Below are 12,954 nucleotides of genomic sequence, written 5' to 3'. Positions count from 1 at the left end.
GCAAAATTCCACACACAGCTGAGCAAGGCCAGGATATCATTCCCTTCTATGAGGCATTGCAGCAGTAGGAAAAGGTGTGTTTCAGATCTTTAGGGTTTTACATTTGCTAGTACACAATAATGAACACACAGAGTATTGAACTAAAGCCAACACATCTGTGACTACAACTACAAATCAAATTCAATACTGCTAATCATTGCTCTGCTTATTTTTCAGTTATGTCAGGCTGAAAAATACCCATTTGATTGTATGCAAACTTTATACGCATATTTATATATAAATACATATATATTCACCTTATTTAGAATAAAATCAGGCATTAAAAAAAATTCTACATCTTGTCTCCTAAAAACAATATGCTTAAAAGAATAATGAGCCAGCTGGGAATGCTAATGATCAGACAATAACTGAAGGGACTGTTTCATGGTTTCTACAATTATTAAGTTGATTGATGTCAGTTATGATGGGTAATACAAAATATGTACTTCAGATATTTAATCACCCGCACACATATCTCTTGATATTTAAAGATTTCTGAAAACCACATTAATTTGCCTCACTTCATCCAGTTCTATAAATAACAGTTTGGTTTACTGTGAAATAATTAACACTAAATGGCAAAGCCTTTATAACTGTCTCACCCACTAGCTCCTGCCAGCTGGGAGAGGGGCAGAAGGTGTGCACTGCTGTTAATTCGGAAGGGAACATATGACACAACCTGACATGTCAGAGTGTGAAGAGATTTTTGCCACTTTGGTAAAAAAAAGTGTACTGACTGGAGGAAGGAAAAAAAAAAAGATGAAGAGGACTTGGAGGTTGTTTTATTTCCACATCATTACATGGATAAGGGAAACAGAGCTATAGCCATTTTTAAATGTCTGTAAGTTTCCCCTCCTCCTCCCTCTTCCCTTGCTGTTCAGAGCTGTTGAGTAACAGACATTTCAGAGCGTGCATGGGGGAAGTAAACAAATGCATTGCTACTGTAGTTGCAGGGCAAGGAAACATTGATGTCACTGCTGTTATAATCAAATTAGTAGCGTGTGTTAATGGTAATGTCATGTTTGATCAACTAGTCAGGTCAAAAGCCCTTCAAAATACAGTCTGAACAGAAGCACAAACCAAAATGGCAAGAGAATCGCCTTCCGAACAGTTTCCCCCGTGTACAGACCCCTGTTGCAAAGGTGAGCTTTCAGTCACCAATACTCAATGTCAAATCACCCCAAATCACACGATTACACTTTACAGTTGGCTGGGTCCCTGTTCCCCCGCTTGAAACGTGAATTTGATGTTTCTCCTCTTCCCCACGGTGTACACGCACCCACACCCTGCGGCACCCGAACACATCCCGCCAGGGATAACGCACGCAGCTGGAGTTTGCTCCTATTCCTGACAGCTTGTCTGTCAAGGACAGAAGCACTTACAGCCCAAGTGTTTGGGACCATTTTTCTTTCAGCAGGTCTTTTCCACTTCAAACACACTGTGTTGCTGTCTCTCTGCTTCAGCACAGGGTATTCAATACAACCAAACAGTAAGAGCAGAAATCGCCAACAACAAATTCTCTCAGGTGGGAAAACGGCTGGGCAGGATACATCCCCTCTTGTGTCCCAACAAGTCAGCATGTACATGTTCACCAATTGTGTACTTTTGATCAACATTTTCTGAAATTGCCCAGCTTGTGGTAAGCCGTTGAGTGTTAACCCTTTTACAGAGAGTAGCACGTAGGAAATGCAGTGTCAGTGACACCAGACACGGAGCGCTACATCCAGAACTTCCCATGCACATTTTTCTGTCATCTCCCCCACTTCTTTCCATCAACCTGGCCCTAGAAAAGAGAAACTCATCCTGCTTCACATCGCCTCCCCGAAGTCTGCCTGCTGGCACTAGCCGGGTACCTGACATCTTCCCTTCATTTTCTGTAACTTCCCGATTTGTCCCTGGACTGATGAAGCATTGACTTTCCCCCATCCCCTGGGCTCACCTTTTAGGTCTGCCTGGCGGCGCAGCCACCGCCTGCATACCAATGTGGGGCCGCAAAGGCAGCGCGGCGGCCGCCCTCCGGCACCCGCACCCGCGCCCCGCCGCTCCCTCGGGCGCGCTGCCTTTGGCGCGTTGGCACCTCGAAAAATTTAAAGCGGGGGGACACGGACACTGGGGCAGGCACAATTTATCCCGGCCAGCAGGACGGGTCCTGCTTGTCCCCAAGGGACACGCATGCCTGCGTGCAGCAGGCGCTCAGGCACGCACATCCACGGGTGTGTGTGTAAGCGGCGTGTGTATGGGGCGCCTGTGCCACATCCATGTGCGTGCGTGTGCCAGTGTGTCTGTGTGTGTGAGGGGAGGGGAGCAGAGCGGGAGCGGAGCGGGAGGGAGAGAGGGAGGCAGCCCCGCGGCACCCGCGCATCCCCCGCACCGCGGAGAGCGGAGACTCACCGGGTCACCCTGGTCTCTGAAGGTCAAGCTCAGGTTGGTTTCTTGATCGCAGTTGTCCTCCGGGCTCTTTCGGCTCGGTCCTTCGCTCGCTTTCTTTCTTTTTCTTTTTTTTTTCTTTTTTTCTTCTTTTCTTTCCTTCCCCTTCTCTTCCCCTGCTCGGCCGCGGTGGCGGCGGCTGCCGCCCGGAGGGGCTCCCGCTGCCGCTCCCGGCCCCGCGGGGTGAATCCCGGCTCCTAAGCCCTGGCCCCGCGGCGCCGCTCAGATCCCATGGTCGCAATCCACATCGCGGCAGATGTACCACAGAATCACGTAGAGGATCAGCAGGATGGCGAAGATGAACAAAGCCACCAGGATAGCCTTGGTCACCGGAGAGATGAGGGACTGCATGTCACCCGCGGACCGCCGCCGAGGACAGACGACTCGAGAACTACACGGGGGCAGCGAGCGCGGACGGATCCCGCGGCCCCGCCGCCGCCCCCGCCGCCGCCGCCGCCAGCGACCCGGCGGGCACCGGCGGCTGGCGCCGAGCCGGTGGCGGAGTGCCGGGGGCTGCCTCGCTCAGCGCCCCCGCTGCGGCGCTCGGGCGGGCGCGGCGGCTCCCGGGCGGGCGGGACGGGGCGGCGCGCACGGACAGCTCGGCGCGGCGGGGCGCCCGGCCATGGGCACCGCGGCCCCGCCGCGGCTTCAAGCCCGCCCTGCGGCGGCGGCGGAGTGCGGCCGGGCGCCGGCAAACTTAGGCGCGGGGGCGGCCCATGGGGGACAGGTGTCAAGCGCCCGGTTGCCCTGCAGGTCTCCGACGAAAGCCATCCACGGGGGAGGGAAAGTTGCGGGCGGGACGCGGCGGGCGCCGCCGCCCCCGGCCCCGGAGGGAGCGTGCGGGGGCAGAGGGAGCCGCGGGCAGCGCGGGCAGCCCGGCCGCGGCAGCCTGGGACCGCGCCGGCCGGCGTGTTCCGCCCAGCCGAGGTGTTCCCTCCCCTCCCCGCCGCTCGCCCCCTCCTCCCTCCTCCTCCTCCTTCTCCTCCTCCACCGCCTCCTGCGGTCCCCCCGCCTCCCGCCGCTGCCGCGTCGCGGGGGAGCTCCGCCGGCCGGGTCTGTGCTGTGGTTCCAACTGTAACGGGGTGCGAGGGAACGGGATTTCCTTTCCTGTCCATCCCCTCCGCCTGCCCTTGGCATCTTCATCTCCCATATTCCCCATCAGAGACCGACCTGGAGCGGGGGCCGGCGGCGGGGAGGACGGCTGAGGCTTGTCTCCGTGTTCTAAGCAGAAAGGTCACTCCTCCCCACCTCCGAAAAAAATAAAGGTTTTTTTTTTTAATTCATGCAGGTCGGCATGGGTCACAGCCTGCCAAGCTTCCCTCTGCGGTTCTGTGGCCTTTGGCATATGCACCAAAGGTGCACCAGGACAGATAGCATGAAAATAGGACAGGAAGATGGAAATTGTACGAAAGAGCATCGCTTGCATATTCACCCCCAGCAGCAGGTCTGGTTTAGCTTTCAACTCACCCCCGAATTCTGCAGCGCCAGAAGTTCCCAAGTAGTGGCACATCACGTGCACACCAACCTTGGCACTCAGCACCTGAAGTGTGTCCAGACACCTGCCTGCCTGCCCGGCACAGCTGATCAGGACCAGGCTTCCAGGCGAGGAGCCAGGTGCCCCAAGACCAGCCCTGCACTGTGAGGCAACCAGAGATGCAGGCACCCTTCCCTCAGGTCACCCAAGCAGGGGGCTGCTGAGGGCACCCTGGGTGGGACACAGGCTGCTCCTGTGGTGTGAGCTGCTTCTGGTACTATGCAAGGAGTTGCCACCTTTGAGCTCCAGTGGGGACTGACCAGGTGCATCTTCACAGAAGATTCTTTCTGGATTTCAGTTCTGAGTGCAGTTGTATCAAAAATACTGAAATGCAGAAGAACAGCATTGAACTGTGTAAGAAAGGGCTGAAAGAAACCTTGAGACATCATCCCCCACTAAGGACAAGAGCAACTTTATCAACAGGGAGAAAGAAAGACTTAAACTTCAATATACAAAAAGTGGATAAATGAAGGATAATCAAATTTGAGGGGAAGAAGGTAAGATACTGCTGTATAAGTATTCCAGGCAAAATACTCTGGAGGGAAAATACTCTTGTTATTAATGCCAAGCATGGGAGTTTAAGATGGAGTGGAAAGAAAAATATTAGGAAATATTAGGAAAGACAAATATTAGGCCCTTAAATAAGAAGGCCTCCAATGCAGTGAAATGTCTAAAGGGTAAGAGATAATATCTCAAGAGAATGTGTTGCAGAACACATTACACAGCTTTTCAAAAAAGCTCAGCTTTTTTTGTGCAGAAGGGATGGTTAGCAGCACACCACCCCTGTCTCTAGTGCTTTAGTTCCTCATCTGCAGTATGCAGATGGCCATTTTTCCACCTTTTTCCTTTGGTATGACCACCTTGCCCTGCAAAATTTTCACTGAACCTTTCTTGTCCTTTGAAATGATTGCATCTTGTTTAGAGCTGTCTTGCTGCCGGGGTGCAAGTACCATGTTCATGCAACACAGTTTGGACTCCAAACAGCAACTCTGCTCATTAGTTTATAATTTCTAATTCAAAGAAGTGCTAGGTTCTGGAGGCAGATGGCTGGGTGCTCATGTCCTATTCTTTGAGACAAATGTTTTCTAATCCACTTGCTGGACATTAGTATTTCCTTTGGAGGAAGGTGTCATTCCACATAGAATAGTTGTTCAGCTCACACTCAATGGTTTGTGCATTGCCATCAGCCTTCCTTGGCTTGGCTGCTCTCAATAAAGTGGTACCAAACCTGGCAGTGTCAGGCACAGCAGTGGGAATGGCAAGGCATGGCTGATAACCACCGTATTGTCAGCAGGAGAGGCAAAATAATGCACCATAATTTCTGAGACTAAAATGTGATTGTGTAATGTACAATCTGTTCTGAACCGGTTTTGAAATCCGTTTGTTTAATTTGCATGTACTTATGCATGAGGGCATTCCTGAGTAATTAAAAATATATAGTCTGAGTTTGATGTTCTGTCACTGGTGGAGCCTGCGCCAACACAAAAATCACAAGTTAAGCAACAGATATATTGCCAAAGCTGTCCTTAGTTAAGAAAGCTGATTTAAACAAGGAAGTAAACATAAAAACCATCTTAGTTTTCAGATGTCTTATTAGTAAGCAGCAGGGAAGAAGGAAATCAATCTTTGCCAAGTGAAGAGAGATAACAGTGACAGAAAAATCATTTTAATTTCCACCCAGTAAGCTGATATTAAATTAAACAGGAATACTAATACATGTAGCTTTTAGTTTTCTCTTTCTTGATTCCCTTTGAAAATGTGCTGCATCAAATATACATTTGCAAGGAGGAGCATGCAGAAAAGACGGGTAAAAAGACCCAGAGTCACAAGATAATGCAGGCAGCTTTAAATGCCCAAATTAAATCCCATGCTAATGTGAGGGATGTTTGTGCGACATAGATGGTGCAAGGAGCCCAGGCTGTTTCCCGTTAATTTCACCAGCAATCTTAGCCAAAATGAAGTTATCCTTGCTCCAGTTGGCTTTCCAGTCCTCCTGCCAGGATGTTTATTCAGACCTGCTCAAATCTATTGGAAAGACAGGGTCAGTTTTAAATTCCCCAGGCTTGGACAGTCTATGTCATCCTGGATTCCACTAATGGGAGCAAATCCTGAGGACTCATGGTGCATCCCTGGCTTGGGAGGAGATCCGAAACCATTGGATCCCTGGGACTTGGCTGCTGGGTTTGACAAGGAAACAGCCAGTGGTGTGTGCTGGTGGATAAGGCTTGTACAGACAGAGATTGCTGCTCAGAGAAGTTTAACTGTTCATATTCTCTCACCATAACACCAAAATTGGCAGCAATGCAAAACCAATGCGTTTCCCTCTTTCAGTAAGGACAGCAGCAAACTGGGCAGGACACTGATCAATTGAGGTTGAAATAAATCACATATTTTAATTCCTTTATCAATGAAAACATCTAACCAGCCTAATACCTTTATTTTTATAGGGCAGTTGCTTTTGCATATAATTTCAGGGGTGTCAGTGAAAGGCTTGTGATTTACACTGGTGTTAGCTAGAGGCAATTCTGGTGCAGATAGTCAAACACAGACTGATCATTTCTAAATATGTTCTCTCATTGCATGCCCAGTTTCTAATGGCTTCATGGGAGTTTTAAATCCAAGAAAAATACAAGAAGACATTTTCTGGTTTATTAGAATGATTTTCAGATTTACAGAACAACTCCTTGGAGAATGAGTGTCAGAAACATGTCTAAGATGCCCAGTGAGTGCACATGGCCAACTATTCCTGGAATGTATCTGCATTGAAGAGGGTCACACATGTTAGAAACACTAAAGGCAATTGTGAACAAACAAGCTTGAGTGCAGCAGTTTGTCTGGGATTGCTGCACAGTAAATTAACAATGCATGTTAATTTACCCCAACTCTCAGTCTATTATCTTAAAAATTGATATAGTTAGTAGTTTTTTGCTATAGAAGTTTTATTACTCACTGACTTCAAGAAAACCAGTATTTTACTTAAGTACAAGAAAGTACAGTTAATTAGTGAAAAATTGATTCTAATCTACTAAAATAATACTTGATGTGAGCAGAAACAATGGAAAACACATTTTTTTAAGGGACTGATGTTGCTTATCAGAGCCCTCCAACTCTCTAGCATCTTTCAAATAATTTCCAAGCCAGAAGTGATGGAATGACTGCCTGGCAGCTACCTCTGCAGCTTTAGTGATTTTTCTGAGTCTATGCATGTCTATATCACAAAAACACTGATGGGAAGTGGCATTAATTAGATTGGACAAATCCACAGATTACATGTCAGGCTTCAGGTACCGCTTTTTGGGCCAAAATGCACTGTTGCTGAGACAGTATTTGTTCTGTAAATCAGAAGAGAATTATCAACCATCTCACATTTCATGATGATGGACACAACATAAAAGCCTGGGTAGACATGAACATGCAGCATGAAGAGCAATCAAACAAACAGAACATATCTCCCTCTCAAAAGAGCGAGCCAGAAAACAAGATCTGAGTTATCAGATACGCTAATTAGTGTCCCTCCCTTTGGGAAGCTATTTGGATGAACCAAAGTAATGAGAAAAACCATAGGAGTTCATAATCCATATGCAATATTCAGAAGATGCAGTTTAATGTAAGAGGTGTAAGAGTTTACATTTTGGTGAAATTCACAGCAAGGAGAGGTATAACATAATGGTCATTTAAGGGGAGAAGAAAAAGCTCCTATTGGCCAGAGCAAAGAACAGATTAACTGAGTTTTAGGCACAATGCAGCTTGGAAAAAAATGTTCTTTATAGAATACTTGAGAGTAGAAATGCAGGATGGAGACAGGAGTTACATATTGTCAGGCTGCATCACATCAGTAATACCCTCCTGGGGTACTGGAGTTCCACTTACAGGTTAGAGTGTTTGGGAAAAGAAAGGCAAGAAAAAGTAACTAAAATTACTCAAGGCTGTAAGAATTGAATCTTTATCAAATCAAAGCTTCAAATTGGGGCAGAAAATCAGGTATGTCTACTTTCCCAGACTCCCCTGAAGCTACAGATATAAGCCCTCCTATGTTTTCAGGGGAGATTACAGCAGAGGATGGACAGATCTGTTTGCCTTTGGGCTTACTTAGAGGCCCTCTCAGCCTCTCTCCACTCATCTGGCTTATGGCACAGGCAATTACATTTGGGGTAGTCTTTGTGCTATTGCCTCACACACTGCTGGGCCTGTCCTTGTGCTGCTCCTGATCCAAACCTGACACCTCATCCAAGAAAAAGAGGGAAGATGGTTTGTGTGATGATGCAGGAACTGGTATGGCCTGGCCATAGGGACCATATTCACTGTATTCCCCAGGTTGAATTTCATCCTGTACCTAGCTGAGGCTGTGTTTGATGTCAGTTGGATTTATTCTTGATATCATTGTCTGCTAGAGTGACTTGGGGTTCCTAAGGTACCACAAGAGCAAGTTATATGTCCCTTGGTTTTACAGTGGAGTTGAGACTTGGGAAAGCTCAGTCATACTCCTGCCTGTGGCAATGCTTCACTAACCAGGTTTGGGTGTTTTACTTAATTCTCCTGTCCAGGAGGAGTAGAAAGTGGATGTGATTGCATTGCTGTATTGTTGTGAATGTAACTGTGAAATACTGCACATTCTTGAATATCATCCTTTTTCAGATATCAGCCAACTGTTACTGGGTCTTAGGGAGAGGAACATGTGATTTGACAGATACACTTCCCTGACAAGAAGAGTCAAGCTGTTTAGAGAATGAAGGTACTCCTAAAATTGCCACTTGCAAAAACCCCAGATGCACTTTTGTTCTTCAATTTTATCAACAGGAATTTGAAAACCTGGAATAAACTCAGCAAGCAAGTTAAGAAAAAGGAGGTTCAAAGGAATTATCTCTGACCTAATTGTCTATGAACACTTTTGATACATGTCTTTTGGATTAGAGGGCAGAAGAGAGCTTATGTTAGGCACATGTTCATCCTAACAGATTGCTAATGGGGCTCAGCTGTGTTTCCAGCAAATTTCAAAAGAGAAATCTGATGAAATTTTAATGCCTTCTCCTTCCTACCTGGTACAATGGTGGAGAAGTCTATTTTTTTTGTTTGTTTGTTTCACTCTTTAAATATGCTAATCTAGTCTTTTTTTAAGTTAGTGCAGGGAGAGGGATGTATATAAATTAATTAGACCCTTCCCTTCCCTTCCCTTCCCTTCCCTTCCCTTCCCTTCCCTCATCCTGCACACTCCTACACAAACATTTTACAAATACCTTAGGTTATAGATTTATTTGCTCTTAAATAAAATCTGTCCTTTAATATCATACATTTGGAATGAAAAATATCTACTGAAAACCAAGCCCAAGGTGAACAATTTAGAAAACATCTAGGAATTGCCTGACATCATATTGAGTTCAGTGGAAGAAGAGCTGGTGGAGAAGCTTTCATTTGTTTTTGCATGCCCCTTTAGAGAATCCCTAATGAGTTAAAGATTTGGATATTGGACATCAAAACAGAATCCTTTCAACTTTAAATCATTTTCTCTAGCCAGTGACCACAGAACTGTACTTTGGGACTAATAGTTCCATTCACCCAGCCACTAGATACGCAGTTTTGCTGTGATGGAGATTGGCTCCAACAATCAAGCTGTCATTTAAAGAGCAGAAAGATGTCCTGAAAAAAAATGATAGCCCATGTGCAGTGTGAAAGAGATCGATGTAACTAACAAAAGGCTCCATCCTGGCTCTGTTTGAAAGATGAGGAACAATGTGTTCTGCAGGGAGTGAACTGGTTTTGTCTTCTATCTGTCTCTTGATAGTAGTAAAGAGGGGTTAGATGTGGTCACTGTTAAATGCTGTTATCCTTTAATGGCATTTGTATTTTCTTCTATAGATTTTTCTTTTGCAGGAATTGCATGCTATTGTTCAACTTGCTCCTCTGTTTCCGTGCCATAAGTCAAACTGGCCAGCTAAGAGAAATGAATCCCAAGCTTGCTTGAGGAGCAGGTTAATACCCCTAGCTTGATGGGTGCTGGCAATATGTTGTACTTTCTTCTCTGTGTAGCAGAGTGGGCTTGGTGTCCCCTCATCAGGGCCCACTTTGCCTTGAGCAATTTTTCTAAGGGATAGCAAAAGGCAGCCTGTTTTTGGAGTATAGTCAGTGGAAAGGCAAAATGTGTGTGCAGCAAATAAGGCATTGGGAAAAGTAGGTCAGGGCTGGTCATGACAAAACCACTTGTTTAAACAAATGTGCAGGATTACCAGGTTTTGAGCAGATCAGTCCTGAGTGAAACATGTAACTCAGCTGGGAAGCTTTGTTTATCACGGATCTCAGGAGCCTCTCAAAGCACCTGTGTTTACTAGTAGATGCCCAACCACTGACAGGATGAGGCTTTAATGAAGTTTAGGAGGAGGAGGAGGAGATTGCTACTAAATAGGAGACTGAATTTATCCAGAGCAAATAAAAACTTGGTTTAAGAAGTATAATGAGTTCAGCTAATTCAACTTATTCACACTAGCAGAAATTTCTAAAATTCCAATAACATATTGTGATACTGGGAGAAAATATTTTTGGGTGGTCCAAAGAAGCCTTTCAGATTCAAGTTTCACCCAAGTATAGCACTCAGAATGCCACATTTGTCTTTAAGGATTTTATTATTTTTCCCTTCATTGCTATAGGCTGCACTGTGCTGCAGTAAGGGTGTGTTTTCTGAAACAGATATTCAAAAAGAAACCATATTGGAATACACAGTACAAGCACTGAACACTTTTCCAAAAAGATAGGCAAAGAAGTCATGAAAAGTGGATTTATGCTTGCTTCAAAGCATCATGCCTGATTATCGGGTGAAGAAAAGAAAGATAACAGTGCAGCATGATCAGTAACAGATGAGGATTTTGGCTGTGTAAATGTTATTTTCCTATCAGGATCACACTGTCTCCCTTCTGAGCCCAGAGCACATGCACTGGCTGTCCTCTCAGACTCTTCAAAGGGGCAGCTCAGCTTTGGGTGCATGGGTCAGATGCAAGCTGAGGAGATCCATCCACAAGGTTCGTGTGCCTGCAGCATCCTGTGAAGTAACAACCTGCTATTCCTCTCCAGTGTTTTGTGAAAGAAGCACGATTTGCTGCACAGCAGAACTTATCACCCAGATTTTGACAAAGCTAGTCACAATAGCTTGGCACTTTTAATTGAGCTTTATGGAAATCCTGGCAGTTAAGTTTGCCTGTCTGTCTTTTAACCATGCTGTACTTTAGGGAAATACTGAATCATGGAAAAGCAAATATTCTCTCCCCTTCAAGGACATGGACACTGGAAAGCAGGAGGAGAATTAAGAGGGCATATAGTGGATTGTTGAGAATTTTCTGCTGGAAAAATTTCCAAGGAAAAATATTCATCTCCTAAAAACAGGCACTTGGCTGAAAAATTTCAGATTTGGAAAGAGCATTTTGGTTTACACAGGGAAAATGGGCATGTTGGTTCTGCCATTCCTAGCCTGATAAATCTTACCAGCTATGTTCTCTGCCTACAGGACTTTATCAGAGGCTCACTGTGAGGCACCAAAACAGTTCAGTTCTGCACCATCTTGGCCCTTCTCCTGCTTACTTCTCTCTGGAATCTAGGCAAGTGGGGTAAGACTGACATAACCTACATTCCCTCACTTAAAATCAGACCTACACTCACCTCTTTGTGCAACATCACCTTATCTTGCAGTGTAGTTCAATGGGCAGAGCTGGAATGCATCAGAATTGGGTTCAGTTTCCTACTCTGCCCTGGGCTCCACAGAAAATGCTAAAGAAATCAAGTAGCCTGAAGGCATAAAATAGGGATAATAATAATTCCTTCCATTAGAGGTAAGGGTCTCAGGATAAGTACGGTAGAGGCTATGAGTAGCCATGTATGACCAAAAATGGAGCATATCAAAGCACAGATATGTATTGTCATCAGAAAAGGGAACAGATTCAGACAGAAGAGCTTGAAAACTGCCTACCCATGCTGTAGTCATTAAAGCCATCCTGAAGGCAGGCAAGGGCAAAATTAGATGTGCTCCTGATGCTTTGGCTTTTTGTGCCTCCTGCATTTGAAACAAGTTGTGGAAGCCACAAGGCACCAGAACTAGTGTTCTTTGCCCAGTATGACCAGAACAATCCTGCTCCATGTCGTCTGTGCCAAGAAGGAAAGGTCAGATCTGACCTGTGACCCCTTTCTAATGTCAGTGGCAGGTGCCCATGGGAAGAATTAACAGCTTAAAACAGCTTAAAAGATACTCCTTGTCAAAAAACATTCCTCTGAGGAATTGTGCAGAGCAGAATATGGAAGTGAGGGATAAAGCTTCAGTGTTGGGGAAAGACACCCTTCCTATATTGCAGCAGACAGTAATACTAAAAGATTTCTTTTTATGTGAGTGAAAAAAATCTAGAGTAATGTGCAAAAGTAAAGCCTGCCAAATATTGAGGCCAACTGATTTCAACACAGAAAAGAAATTGCAAATTCTCATGTCTCATGGGCATTGTATATTTTTTATTTTAGCACAATGTGCTAAAAGGTGGTTTTGGTACAATAGAGTACAGGTTTTAAAAAGTCTGAAAATGAAATAGACTTGCAGACTGTTCAAGTGTCCAAAATATTTTGCTGCAAAATCTGGAACCAGACATGATATTCAAACACAAAATACAAACCACCTTCCAGCATCATACCTCAGAAGTCAATAAAAGATTGTATTTTTGTAACAAGAATAAATTTAGGAGATAGGCTAAGTTTTACTGAAATTGTCGGTTACAAATGTGTCCTGTTTGCCTCCATAAAAGATAAAACTAGCAAGATTAGATTACAGCTAAATTGATTAAATTAAGTTAATCATTTCTCTTAACTAAGGTGTAGAATCTAATAGGAAACAGTTTCCTTCCGTATATCTCTGGACAATCTCTGCTAATTTCTGTTAATTCAGATAATATTCTTTATAATAATGTTTACTTTTTTCTAATTTTGTCAAAAGC

The 12,954-nt window shown here is 45.1% G+C and overlaps 1 protein-coding gene and 1 long non-coding RNA gene across 3 annotated transcripts in view; one reads left to right on the top strand and one right to left on the bottom strand.

Moving 5' to 3' along the window:
* The window catches only part of ZBED1 (zinc finger BED-type containing 1), a 54,817-nt gene extending 51,615 nt beyond the window's left edge, over positions 1–3,202 (bottom strand). For both annotated transcript variants that reach the window (XR_011683904.1, XM_071455208.1), the window contains exon 1: positions 2,431–3,202. The gene's annotated coding sequence lies outside the window, so the exon portion shown is untranslated. The remainder of the gene's footprint in view (positions 1–2,430) is intronic.
* A 214-nt stretch (positions 3,203–3,416) lies between these two features.
* The window catches only part of LOC139604170 (uncharacterized), a 49,181-nt gene continuing 39,643 nt past the window's right edge, over positions 3,417–12,954 (top strand). Inside the window, exon 1 of the long non-coding RNA XR_011683905.1 lies at positions 3,417–4,497. This is a non-coding gene — a long non-coding RNA (uncharacterized lncRNA). The remainder of the gene's footprint in view (positions 4,498–12,954) is intronic.

This window comes from Agelaius tricolor, unplaced genomic scaffold (assembly GCF_023055355.1).
Source record: "Agelaius tricolor isolate 1412-34295 unplaced genomic scaffold, bAgeTri1.0.p SCAF_45, whole genome shotgun sequence".
NCBI lineage: Eukaryota > Metazoa > Chordata > Aves > Passeriformes > Icteridae > Agelaius > Agelaius tricolor.
The sequence above is the reverse complement of the archived record's forward strand: the minus strand, read 5'-3'. Positions and strand labels throughout refer to the sequence as shown.